Source organism: Siphateles boraxobius, unplaced genomic scaffold (genome assembly GCF_051911475.1).
Source record: "Siphateles boraxobius isolate OS27281-9 unplaced genomic scaffold, OSU_SipBor_1 26, whole genome shotgun sequence".
NCBI classification, from domain to species: Eukaryota; Metazoa; Chordata; class Actinopteri; order Cypriniformes; family Leuciscidae; genus Siphateles; species Siphateles boraxobius.
Window position 1 is genome coordinate 10,402,006 of NW_027508876.1, and position 12,232 is coordinate 10,414,237.

Below are 12,232 nucleotides of genomic sequence, written 5' to 3' on the forward strand. Positions count from 1 at the left end.
ATAATTAAATGTAATAATTATGAATTATGCATAATTACATGTAGCTAAACCAAACCCAATCCAAACCCTAGCCATATAGTAAGAGCATGCAGTTAATTCATATTACTCAGTATTTAAATGTATAAGTTATATAATAACAATGACAAATTTTCACAATCTTCAATTAGCTTTTTTGCTAATGGTCCTGAGGTATCAAAGATTATGTTTTAAAAAGTATAAATATGTAGTCTTCATTTATATCTGATAATTAAAACATATATAAATGCATATATACAATGTGTATATAATAATAATTATTATTATTATTATTATTATTATTTATTTAAAAGAAATTGTTTTGTTTTGTTTAAAATAGTTTTAGTATATCACATTGTAGGATAAATTAAATATCATATCAACAACCCAATGAGTATTATTTTATGAAAAAGTGAGTTTCTATTCTAACTCTTTTACTTTCCTCAATTAGCATATTTGTTCAGCACTGATATTGAAATAGTTTCTTAAATCAACATCTGATATTCCTCAAATCACTGTGATTCTCATCACTCCGTCTCATAAAAATATGCTTGCTTTCCAATTCTTTTGCCTTTTTTCAATTAATGTTTTATTTTGCCATAACCACATGCTAATATGCTAAAATATTTGCCTACACAGTTCATTCTCTCCCCTTTAATTCAACTAAACAGGGGATGAGGCTTCTTATCGCTCTTTTCTCAGTAATAGGATGAGAGCAGTGTGTGGACCACAGTGAATCTCATCCAACAAAGAGTTGTGGGGAGGGGGGTGGGGGTATTTCCATATATCAAAGAGATATAAGACCCCTCCCCCATATCCCACGACCTCCATAAAATTATTTGGTGGGAGAGAAAAAAAATAAAAATTCCAAACTCCAGAAACAGTTCTGTTCACATTTGCTGTATACACTTCGGGAAAAACAAATGTTTTATTAAATAAATGTTTATATACTGTAGCTAAACAAAAAAATTTACAACCGCAGCACAGAAAAACTATATCCCAACCTAAAATTAGACTGTGATATGTGGGGGGGAAAGTAAGATACATTAGCATAGAAACAAAACCACTGAGCCACTGTGATATTTTAGAACAATCTTAACGATATAAAAACTGCCATCACATCAGTGATGTAAAACATGCTCACACCATGACACATTGCTGCACTTTTTTATCAGCACAGCTTAGCGCTCTCAATAAGATAAACATCAAATCTCTGCAACTTAGCGCACTTATCTGCTCTACACAGTCAGCCTATACCAATTGAGTGTCAAATTGTACTGATTTATTTCATTAATTTTCTTTTTTTGACTTATCCCCGAAAAAAAAAAAGCACTCTGGCCCTTATTACCCTCAATACAGGTTACCTCGGTTCCCCCTCAGTCTTTCTCTTTGCATCTCACTCAATAGGAGTACTCTAGTTCATAAGGGCTCTTTAATGTTAGCTGATGTGTGTGGGTTTGCTGGTAAACAAGGATGCCCAGTGATAAACGAAACAGAGAGACATGAAATATCTGTAACCCCGTTAAAATGGCGATTTTGACCTCCTCGACAGTATCCAACAACTGAATCACATAGTGTCCTAATTTTTTACATAATCTGCTGAATTGATATTTGATTTGTTGTATTAAACTACTATTTTTAATTATTAATTCATACCAAATACCAAAAGTGTAATATTAACCCATTTTACACTTTAGAGTCCATTTGTACTCTCATTTGGCTGTTTTAATAAGAGTTCATTTTAGATCCTCTTTCCCTCTGACTCCGTCTCTCCCTCCACCTTCAAGGTGGTTTTGACTGATGGTGGCGCTGTGGGGTGGTCTATGTCCTTGTGTGTATATGGTAAGAATAGCACTTTTAAGCTGCTCTGTGCTCCTCCCTGTGCTGGGGGAGATAAACTTGGGCTGAGTGGGAAGGCGGACCCCTATCTGGCTGCTGGCGAGGACCCTTTAATTGGCAAAATGTAGATTTTTTTTTGATCAGGCAGAGGATTAGACACCTTATCTGTTTGGAGTATCTTATGCGGAGATGAAAAGCTGCGCTAAATTACACATGCCAATTGACTCCCCCTGCACACATTACTATTGCTCTCCATCTTTTTATGCCTCTTGTCAGCTTTTCCTCCTTTTTTCATTGCGCTTTAGTAACTGACATGAAAAAAGAGAGAATTATTTATTAGTATGTATGTGATAACGCTAAATGCTGCTGCGGATCCTGGAGCTTTTTGAAATTGCCGTGTAAACAGGCTCTTTTTATGTGTGGCTTCATTTTAGGCCACGGCCTACAAAAAGTAACCAGATAAGAATAAAATACACATGAATTTAAGAGAGCTGCAAAATAGGCCACTCATGCACTTTAGGGTTGTAAGAAAGTATTGATACACAATTCTCATAAACACTGTATCAATATTTAATTATCTGTTTAGATCCAAGTTTTGTGGCAGTGGCTTTGTTTTGAGGTTAAACTCCGACTGCAATATGGCAGTGTAATTATCTCTGAACAGACGTGTCAAGTAACTAAGTACAAATACTTCGTTACCTTACTTAAGTAGATATTTTGGGTATCTATACTTTACTGGAGTAATTATTTTTCAGCCGACTTTTTACTTCTACTCCTTACATTTTCACGCATTATCTGTACTTTCTACTCCTTACGTTTTAAAAATAGCCTTGTTACTCCTATTTCATTTCGGCTCGTTTTCATTCCGGCTTGTCATCGTAAAAAAAGAAAAAAAAAAGAAACCTATCCAGATAAATCGCACCATCCGGAGAGAGTGAATTTGATTTTGGTTGGATGAGAAGTATAAACGTATTCCATTCTGACACCCTATTGGTTTGTACGCGGTCCATCGCAATGTGGTATTGTTGCCATTAGCTATAGAATTGAGCATACTACATACCAGGAAGGTATCAATCTGGAAGGTATCAATCAGGATTATGAGTTATTTTTATTTTTGATTAATCACTTGGATTAATCATTCATTTTGACAGCACTAATGTTTATTGTATATAGACAACCATACAAGGATAATTGTTACTAAGCCTGCCCTGGGTACACCAATTTTCTTGTCCGTTGCCCTCACAGATTCCTGCAGCTAAGCTTGGATGTACATTTACATTCCAATAAAGGTTATTGATAGCATGCCTATGAAGTTTGACTTTTTGCACCATTACAATACTTTTGACACCTCTGTCTCTGAATGTAAACTGTCCCTTACGAAAAAAAAAGTATACTTCAAGTTCATTTTATGAAGTATACTTTATGTAGTAAGTGTACTAATATCAATGTACTAGTAGTAAACTTGTAAGTGTACTATTTCAATACTGCTTGGGACTAAATTGGCCCACTTTTTAGTATACAGTATAAAAGTATACATTTAAGTGTATTATAATTGTAAAAGATGTCAACTCTAATTGCACAACTAGTTCACAACTATGTTTTTTCATTTGTACTGCATCTGTACTACAAGTGAACTTATAAGTATACTGGCATTTTGCTATTTTAATACTTGTAGATATGGTACAGGGACCTGGAGACAGAAGGGCAGGTTAAAGTGTTTAATAGCAGCAGTGAGCAGACAAACAGTTAAATGGCAAACACAGACGCTGGAGAAGGATGTAGGAGATGCTCGCTATCTGATGGAGACATACAGGAGATAAAAGGTCTTGGAGGTTTCACACAAATTGGTAAAAACAAGACTAGACAAAGCAGTGCTGTGGATGAGATGACTATATGGTGCTGGTGATTAGCTGTGCTGAGTGCAGACAGGTGCTGGTGACAGGTGATGGTGATTAGTATTCGGGTGAAGGCTGATGGTGTGCAGGTGTGGGTCAAGGAGGATGCTGGGAAATGTAGTGAGGAGGAGGAGACTAGCTGGTGACCGTGACAGTTGTACACTTTGAAGTATACTCTCTGTAAACTACTAGTTTAGTACAAGTATACTTGTAAGCTTTGTACCCTTTTTAGGTATAAATGTTTTATACTTGAAATTTACCTTTAACTGTTCTTTAACTCTTTCCATTTAATTTTTTTATAATTCTAGCTTCATGTATCCTTTTTTAATCAACACTTAAAAAAAAGCAACATTTTAAAGAAAAACCTGAGAAAATCGCATTTTTGTCAAAGACTAGGCCTATATCCGGATCAGATTCAGAATGATAATCAAAACATAGATGGAGTAGATGGCATCCATCAACACCCCCAAATCTTCACAGTCATTTCTTCTTCATGGGTTCGGTTCGACATTTCATTCGGTAATGTGGTAGATTTTTCCCTAAAACTATCTACGTCCTATAATATTTATACTATAGCGCGTCTACAGTTGACGTCGGCAAAGTCTAACCCTATACTCTAGCGTGTCTACACATCGACGGTGGCTGAGTCTAATCTTATGCTCCAACGCGTCTACACATCGACGTCGGCTGAGCCTACTAACCCTAACTTGCTGCGCAGCAATAATAACCGACAGACTTTAATCACCAACCCCCCCCCCCCCCCCCCCAGGAAGAAGCTTTAAGCACGGCTGGAGGATCTTCAGAGAGAATCACACCAGTTAACACCAGTAAATACAAAAAATTTTATAGAAAAGGAGCATGGCAAAAATTAAATGACACATTACATAATTTCCCCACAATTTGATTGGTTCTTCATATGCAAACTATTCTGTTACTAGGTAGGAACAAATTCTGTTTTTGTGATTAATTCATAATAACCACAAGGTTTCAAGTTTAGACATCTGTCCAGTTTAATTTCCCATATTTGTTATTTTTACACTCACACAACCAAAGTCATGAGTTTTCACCAAAGGGGAAACATACATTTCAAATTCAAAAGCATATGAATGTTGTTCCTGCAAGAAAAAAAAATGTTAGTTATGATTAATTTAAAAATCCATCACAGTAACATTAGGCAGTTTTGATTTATATGCTGTTTTATGAAGGAAGAAATAATTATACCAGCTCCCACCGCGGTGTACAGAGCTGAAGAAGTGTGGACTTATTTTGGCTTCTGGCGCTAAGGAGATTGACAGAAGTCATGCTGTTTTCAAAATAAGCCATGCCAAAAGCAAATACTCAGGGAGCAAATCGAATCTAAGAGCCCACTTAACATATCGGTGCCATCCACTCTGCTGGGGCAACCTTTAGTTGTAAATATGTGCTGTGCACTTTTCTCTGAATAACACAACAAAAATGACAGTGGTTAGGAAACAGCAGTTAAAGGGACATTGTGTAGGAATTTCTCCCATCTAGCGGTGAAATTGTATTTTACATTCAAACGAATTGTGCTCTTCAGCACCTCGCTTTTTCAAATGTGTGTCGCATCCACGGTAGCCGTCATGTGCTAAAAAGCTATGACAAACAATGCAAGAACAATCTCCTCTATTAAAATATATTCTTATTGAATTTCTAGGTTACATAAAAAGTAAACTTACAAACCTTGTTTTTAGCGCCTTCTCAACTTCATTCAAAAGCTGCTATTCATCAAAGAGCCTGTTTAACTTTTAACTATAAATGTATAGTATTACTATAATATACTATAATATTATCTATATAATAAAGTACACGAATATGGCGCTGCGGATGGCTGCCTCAGTGTGGAGCTCTCCAGCTAAATACACGCAAGATGGCGCCGCGGATGGCTGCCTCGGTGTGGAGCTCTCCAGCTATTGTGTTGTTTTTGTTCGTTTGTTCTGCGTTTAGTCATTCTTTTCCTATCAGTTTCACCAAAGACGAACTACTGGACATTAGGAAACACACACCAGAAACCTTTTCTACAGTTTTTGATTATTCAGACGTTTTGCTGGACATTCTCGTCGGAGGTGCAGCGTTGTTGTTCAAACGCGCGTTCAGACGCAAACGCGGCAAGCGAGCCGGCGCGCTGGTTAAACTCCGCGAGCGCGGCCTGCGCACTGCACTCCCCAGTATTCATCTCGCGAATCTCCGATCCCTTCCTAACAAAACGGATGAACTTCTTCTCCTCACCCACACTAACAAGGATTTTTTAAACTCTGCTGCTTTGTGCTTCACTGAAACCTGGCTGAGTGAAACCATACCGGACAACGCAATACATCTGCCGGGCTTCTAGCTGTTCCGAGCGGATCGCATCGCGGAGCTAACGGGGAAAACGAGAGGTGGTGGATTGTGTTTCTACATTAACGAAAGTTGGTGTTCAGATGTAACAACACTGAAGAAGATGTGCTCTCCTAATTTAGAGGCACATATCATAAACTGTAAACCCTTCTACTCGCCTCGGGAATTTTCCTCTTTCATTCTCGTGAATGTTTACATCCCTCCAGACGCGTGCGTGAGCGCGGCACTACAACAGCTGGCTGAACAAATATCTGAAACGGAACAAAGGTACCCAGACTCTCTTTTAATCATTCTTGGGGATTTTAACAAAGCAAATCTTTCCCGTGAACTACCAAAATACAGACAGCACGTTACATGTCCCACCAGAGACAGTAATATACTGGACCACTGTTACACCACAATAAGAAATGCGTATCACTCCGTCCCACGGGCAGCTTTGGGGCTCTCTGATCACTGTTTGGTTCATCTCATACCGACCTACAGGCAGAAACTGAAATCAGCTAAACCTGGAATAAGGACTGTAAAAAGATGGACTAATGAAGCAGAGCAGAATCTACAGGCCTGCTTTGATTGCACTGATTGGACTGTTTTTGAAGCTGCTACCAATGATCTGGATGAGCTCACAGATACTGTAACATCATATATAAGTTTCTGTGAGGATACATGCATTCCTACCAGGACATTCTTATCATTCACTAACTCAAACACCTTCGTCATGCCAAAGAGGATGCTTACAGAAGTGGGGATAAAATCTTGTATAACCAGGCCAGAAACAGATTGACAAAGGAGATCAGAGTTGCTAAAAGGAACTACTCTGATAAACTGAAAAAACAGTTTTCATCCAACGACCCATCATCAGTCTGGAATGGCCTGAGGAACATCACCAACTACAAGTCACCATCCCCTCGATCTGTGGACAATCAACACCTGTCTGACGATTTAAATTCATTTTACTGCCGGTTTGAAAAGCCCTCATTCACACCACACACCCGGTCTGATCTGCACTTCACACTTTCACCATCACCTCCTGCACTCCAATTATCACTCCCCCCTCCTGCCATCCAACCTGAGCTTAAGGTCTGTGTGGAGGACGTGAGCCGAGTCTTCAAAAAACAGAAGACTAGGAAAGCCTCAGGCCCAGACGGCATCTCATCTGCTTGTTTAAAAGCCTGCGCTGACCAACTGGCCCCGGTCTTCACGCAGATCTTCAACAGATCATTGGAGCAGTGTGAAGTTCCCTGCTGCTTCAAACGCTACACTATCATTCCTGTCCCCAAAAAAACCAAAATCACTGGACTTAATGACTACAGACCTGTCGCTCTCACGTCTGTGGTCATGAAGTCGTTTGAAAGACTGGTGCTGGCCCACCTGAAGGACCTCACTGGACCCTTCCTGGATCCCTTTCAGTTTGCTTACAGAGCAAATAGGTCTGTGGATGATGCAGTCAACATGGGACTGCATTATATCCTGCAACATCTCGACAGACCAGGGACTTATGCAAGGATCCTCTTTGTGGACTTCAGTTCGGCCTTCAATACCATCATGCCTGGTCTTCTCACAGCCAAACTGACCCAGCTCTCCATACCATCCTCGATCTGTCAGTGGATCACCAGCTTCCTGACGGACCGGCAGCAGCGAGTGAGACTGGGGAAACACACATCCAAGACACTCACAATCAGCACCGGAGCCCCCCAAGGGTGCGTTCTCTCCCCACTGCTCTTCTCCCTGTACACTAATGACTGCACTTCTAAAGACCCCACTGTCAAGCTCCTGAAATTTGCAGACGACACCACTGTCATCGGTCTCATCCAAAACGGTGACGAGTCTACTTACAGACTGGAGGTTGAACAGCTGGCTGCCTGGTGCAGTTATAACAACCTTGAGCTGAACACGCTCAAAACAGTGGAGATGATCGTGGACTTCAGGAGGAATAGCCCAGCACTCCCCCCACTCACCATCATGAACAGCACTGTGGAAGCAGTGGAGTCATTCAGGTTCCTGGGCACTATCATCTCTCAGGACCTGAAGTGGGACAATCACATTGACTCCACTGTGAAAAAGGCCCAGCAGAGACTGTACTTCCTTCGCCAGCTGAGGAAGTTCAACCTTCCACAGGATCTGCTGATTCAGTTCTACTCAGCCGTCATTGAGTCTGTCTTGTGCGCTTCCATCACTGTCTGGTTTGGTTCAGCTACCAAATCAGACATCAGGAGACTACAACGGACAGTCCGGACTGCGGAGAGGATCATTGGTGCCCCCCTGCCAAACCTCCAGGACCTGTACTCTTCCAGAGTGAGGAAGAGAGCAGGTAAAATCATCACAGACTCCACTCACCCTGGACACCACCTGTTTGAACTGTTACCGTCAAGACGGAGACTCAGATCACTGGCCACAAGAACATCTCGGCACAGGAACAGTTTCTTCCCACAGGCCATTTCCCTCCTGAACAGTTAACACTCCTCCCAAGGCATAATGCTGTAAGTGCAATACTCCCATTGTTTAGTGCAATATCCTACAACTCAGGTGATACTTATATGTAGATTTATTTATTTATAATATTCAAAACACTGTAAATAGGTTCATAATCTGTAAATCTGAAAATGTCTATTCTGACTAAACCCAACTGTGATAGTTTTATTCTCATATATTTTTATTTTTATTTTTTTATTCTTATAATTTGTAGTATTATGTTTCATGTTGTATTTGTATTTGTATATGTCCACTGGAAGCCTCAGTACCAAAACAAATTCCTTGTGTGTGCAAGCACACTTGGCAATAAAGCTCTTTCTGATTCTGATTCTGATTCTGACACAACCAAGCAATGAAAAAAAGCTTGTCATTAAGACTGTAATATTGACTTAGCCTACCTGTTGAGGAGAAAGCAGGCAACTTCAGCGTCTCTTTTGAAATCTTTCTCCTGCATTAGTTCTTTCCGCCTGGAAAAAGCTATCCCGACATTGACTCTTGTTTTTTGTAATCTCCGGTCACGTTTCCTTATACGTTCAATTTTGGACTTTTTTGGCGACGAGGATTTCTTCTCCTGTGGCTCGACATATGTATGCCATTAAAAATAATAGTGCAATGCAGCCTTTTAAACTTTGCGGGGCAGTGACAAGCGCCTCTCACTGCTCTGCTCCTCCGTTTTTTGCTGCTTTCAGTTACGTGACGCTGGCTCTGAACAAAAACGCATTATGGAAACCCGTTGGCCTAGTACTTTTTGACCCTCTCTGCTATTATAGTTTTTCACGATGGCGGAACGACATTGAAGCCTTCCTGGACATTTATATAAAGATAATAAATTATTCATTTACGAGGATAGGTCAGATAATCGGCAGAGGTATTTGTACACCATTGAGAATAGGGCTGCACGATATTGGGAAAAAATTACATTGCGATATTTTATTTTTCTGCGATATATATTGCGATATGAAAACAATTTCACCCAATGACTTAAATAGCTTTCTTTGGAAAGAATGAATCATCTGAATGACTGGGGTGATTTTGTAAAGGAGTAAATCTGCATAGATTCTATTAACTAATGTAGTTAACTAGAGTTTAATAAATGGAACCTTATTGTAAAGTGTTTCCGATTTGTTATATCTCGTGAGTTCAGTGTTGGACAGATAAGTTGTTTTAACCATTCATTAAAGTGAATCGGTTCAAATGAATCATTAGTTCGCGAATTGGAGGTGTCATTAACGGACCACGGCACACGTTGTGTGATTATCCCGGCAGTTAGGACATCGCACAAGATTGGTCTCAACACAGAAAACATTTCATCACTGGATAGATTTTTTTTGTTTTGTTTATTGAAAGTGTGGTTTATCTGAATGTGTGGAACGCTTTTCAGAGAATATTTTTTTTAGCACAATTCACAACCAGCGGTAGTTCAGGAAAAATATATATCCGAATGCTTCACCTGAAACTTCGGTCTTCCGACCTTTTACCATTGTGTATTCTCAAAGATATTCAGTCAACTCAATTCATTAATATGCGCGAGGGAGGGTGAGAGAGCAAGACAGTTTGAAAACGGTGAGAGTGCGCGCGCGACCGGGGCTCTCTCTCTCTGCTCGTTCTCTCAGTTTTGCGCAGCAGTCAGTCATCTATCACTCACCGGTCAAATAAGGCTTTGGCGGGACAAAAATACGCTTTGGCTGTCGCCAAAAATTGTTCAATGGAGGAAGGGCATTCTGACTTTATTTTGAATTCTCGTGTTCGTTCAAGCTCAGAAATAAGAGAAAGACCACTGATCTGCCCGGCTCACAGAAAACAACGCGCAAGTTCCAGTCTTCTTACGCTTGATGTTTAAACTGACAGGACTTAAAAACACATGCAAATGATAAACTTTCACTATATGATGGTTAAACTTTGCAATTAATCCGGAGCTGCTGGCCCGTACAGATCATGAATCACGGATCAACTACTGTACGACTTAGGCCTACATCGCAACATCCTGCGATGTGACTATCGTGGATGCGCACATCGCGATATCGATGCTAAAACGACACATCGTGCAGCCCTAATTGAGAACATATTTATGAATAAAAATATTGATTTTAGATAATAAAATACCTAAAAAACTACACATAGTCCCTTTAAGAAAATATCTGTTCATAGCAATGTGGATATGTTTCCACGAGCTCTGCAATTCGACACTCAGGTAAATTTATGTTTATTATATAGAACTTTACACAATAGATGGCATTAAAGCAAGCAGCTTTACAGTATAAATCAAGAAAGAAACAGTGTCAGAGTCACTTTCAATTAGAATATATACTTTTGAGTCTTTAAAGTAGTATATATATATATATATATATATATATATATATATATATATATATATATATAAGGGATGAATTCAGGTTGACTTTTCCTTTACTAAGATTGTACAAAAAGTAGTGCTATGATGTTGGATGTTACAGGGACTGATAAATGCAAATGTAGATCCCACTGTTGTGATGAAATATAATAAAACATTTTGCTCAGGTTTTCTTCATATGCATTCTTTATGACAGTTTTCCTAAAATGTGATCCCCTCCCTAAAAAATAAATAGTATTGTAATATATTGTATCGTAAAACTTGTATTGCGATTCAAATTGTATCACCAGATTCTTGCCTATACACATCCCCAATGCACATGTGCGCTATGATGGAAAGCAGTAATCTGAAAATATTCAACTTCACACAGGCCATTTTTCTCTATAGTAATTTAAGAAAGCTATATATATATATATATATATATATATATATATATATATATATATATATATGGAGCTATGCCCCAGTGTGCATTTGTTTGTATTTGCATGCAACAAACAAATAAAAGTAAGCATCTTGTTCCTTCCTCTTAGTCTGGGAGTCCCAGTGGTTGCTGTTGTCCTATACCATGGCAGGCCTAAGATGAATAGATCTCTCCTCAAAGCTGCACGTGTAGCATCAGCCCCTGTTAGTCTATTTCCCTTGGCTGCAGCCGCGTTCACTTACAACAACGCCATCATCCGCTCAATAACCATTGCCATTACATCAGGCCATTAGGGCATTAGTGTCACCCCCCAAAACACTTCCCTCACTTCCTCTTCCATCATTTTATCAGCGTGGCCAGGTCATGCATCACACACGACAGCATTAAGCTCATTTTTACAAGTGAGTGTACCAGCATTCAGGGATGTGTTGCAATCTCTCTCTACTGCTCTTTCTCTGTGTTATTGAGCGACAGGGCCAGCAGACAGATCACATGCCACAGGGAATGCCACTTGGAGCAAGGAATAAAAGGGAGGATGAATGAATGAAAAGAATAGTTTTAAATCGAGTGGTCGGCAAATAAATCAACAAATATTCATTAATCCAAGGGAATCTTCTCATGTTAAGGGTTTTAGCTATGCTTAGAATTGTTTGGGATCTGTGATTTCTACACATTTAGCAGAAATCTTCCATATGTTTTTCAAGGATCTGAAGACTTTCAGCTGAAAAAAAAGGAAAAAAGGAAATCAACTCCCATCATATTTTTCTCAGATTTTCCTACAAATATTCAAAAATATACAAATAAATAGTAAAGTTTCCTGTGAGCTTATAGATGTGGGAATCTTGTCACTCTTGTTTTAGGAAATTATACAGTCTGATTACATTA

General features: G+C 39.2%; 1 protein-coding gene across 1 annotated transcript in view; it reads left to right on the forward strand.

Moving 5' to 3' along the window:
• The window catches only part of gli3 (GLI family zinc finger 3), a 248,427-nt gene that overhangs the window by 220,471 nt on the left and 15,724 nt on the right, over nucleotides 1-12,232 (forward strand). The window lies entirely within an intron of this gene.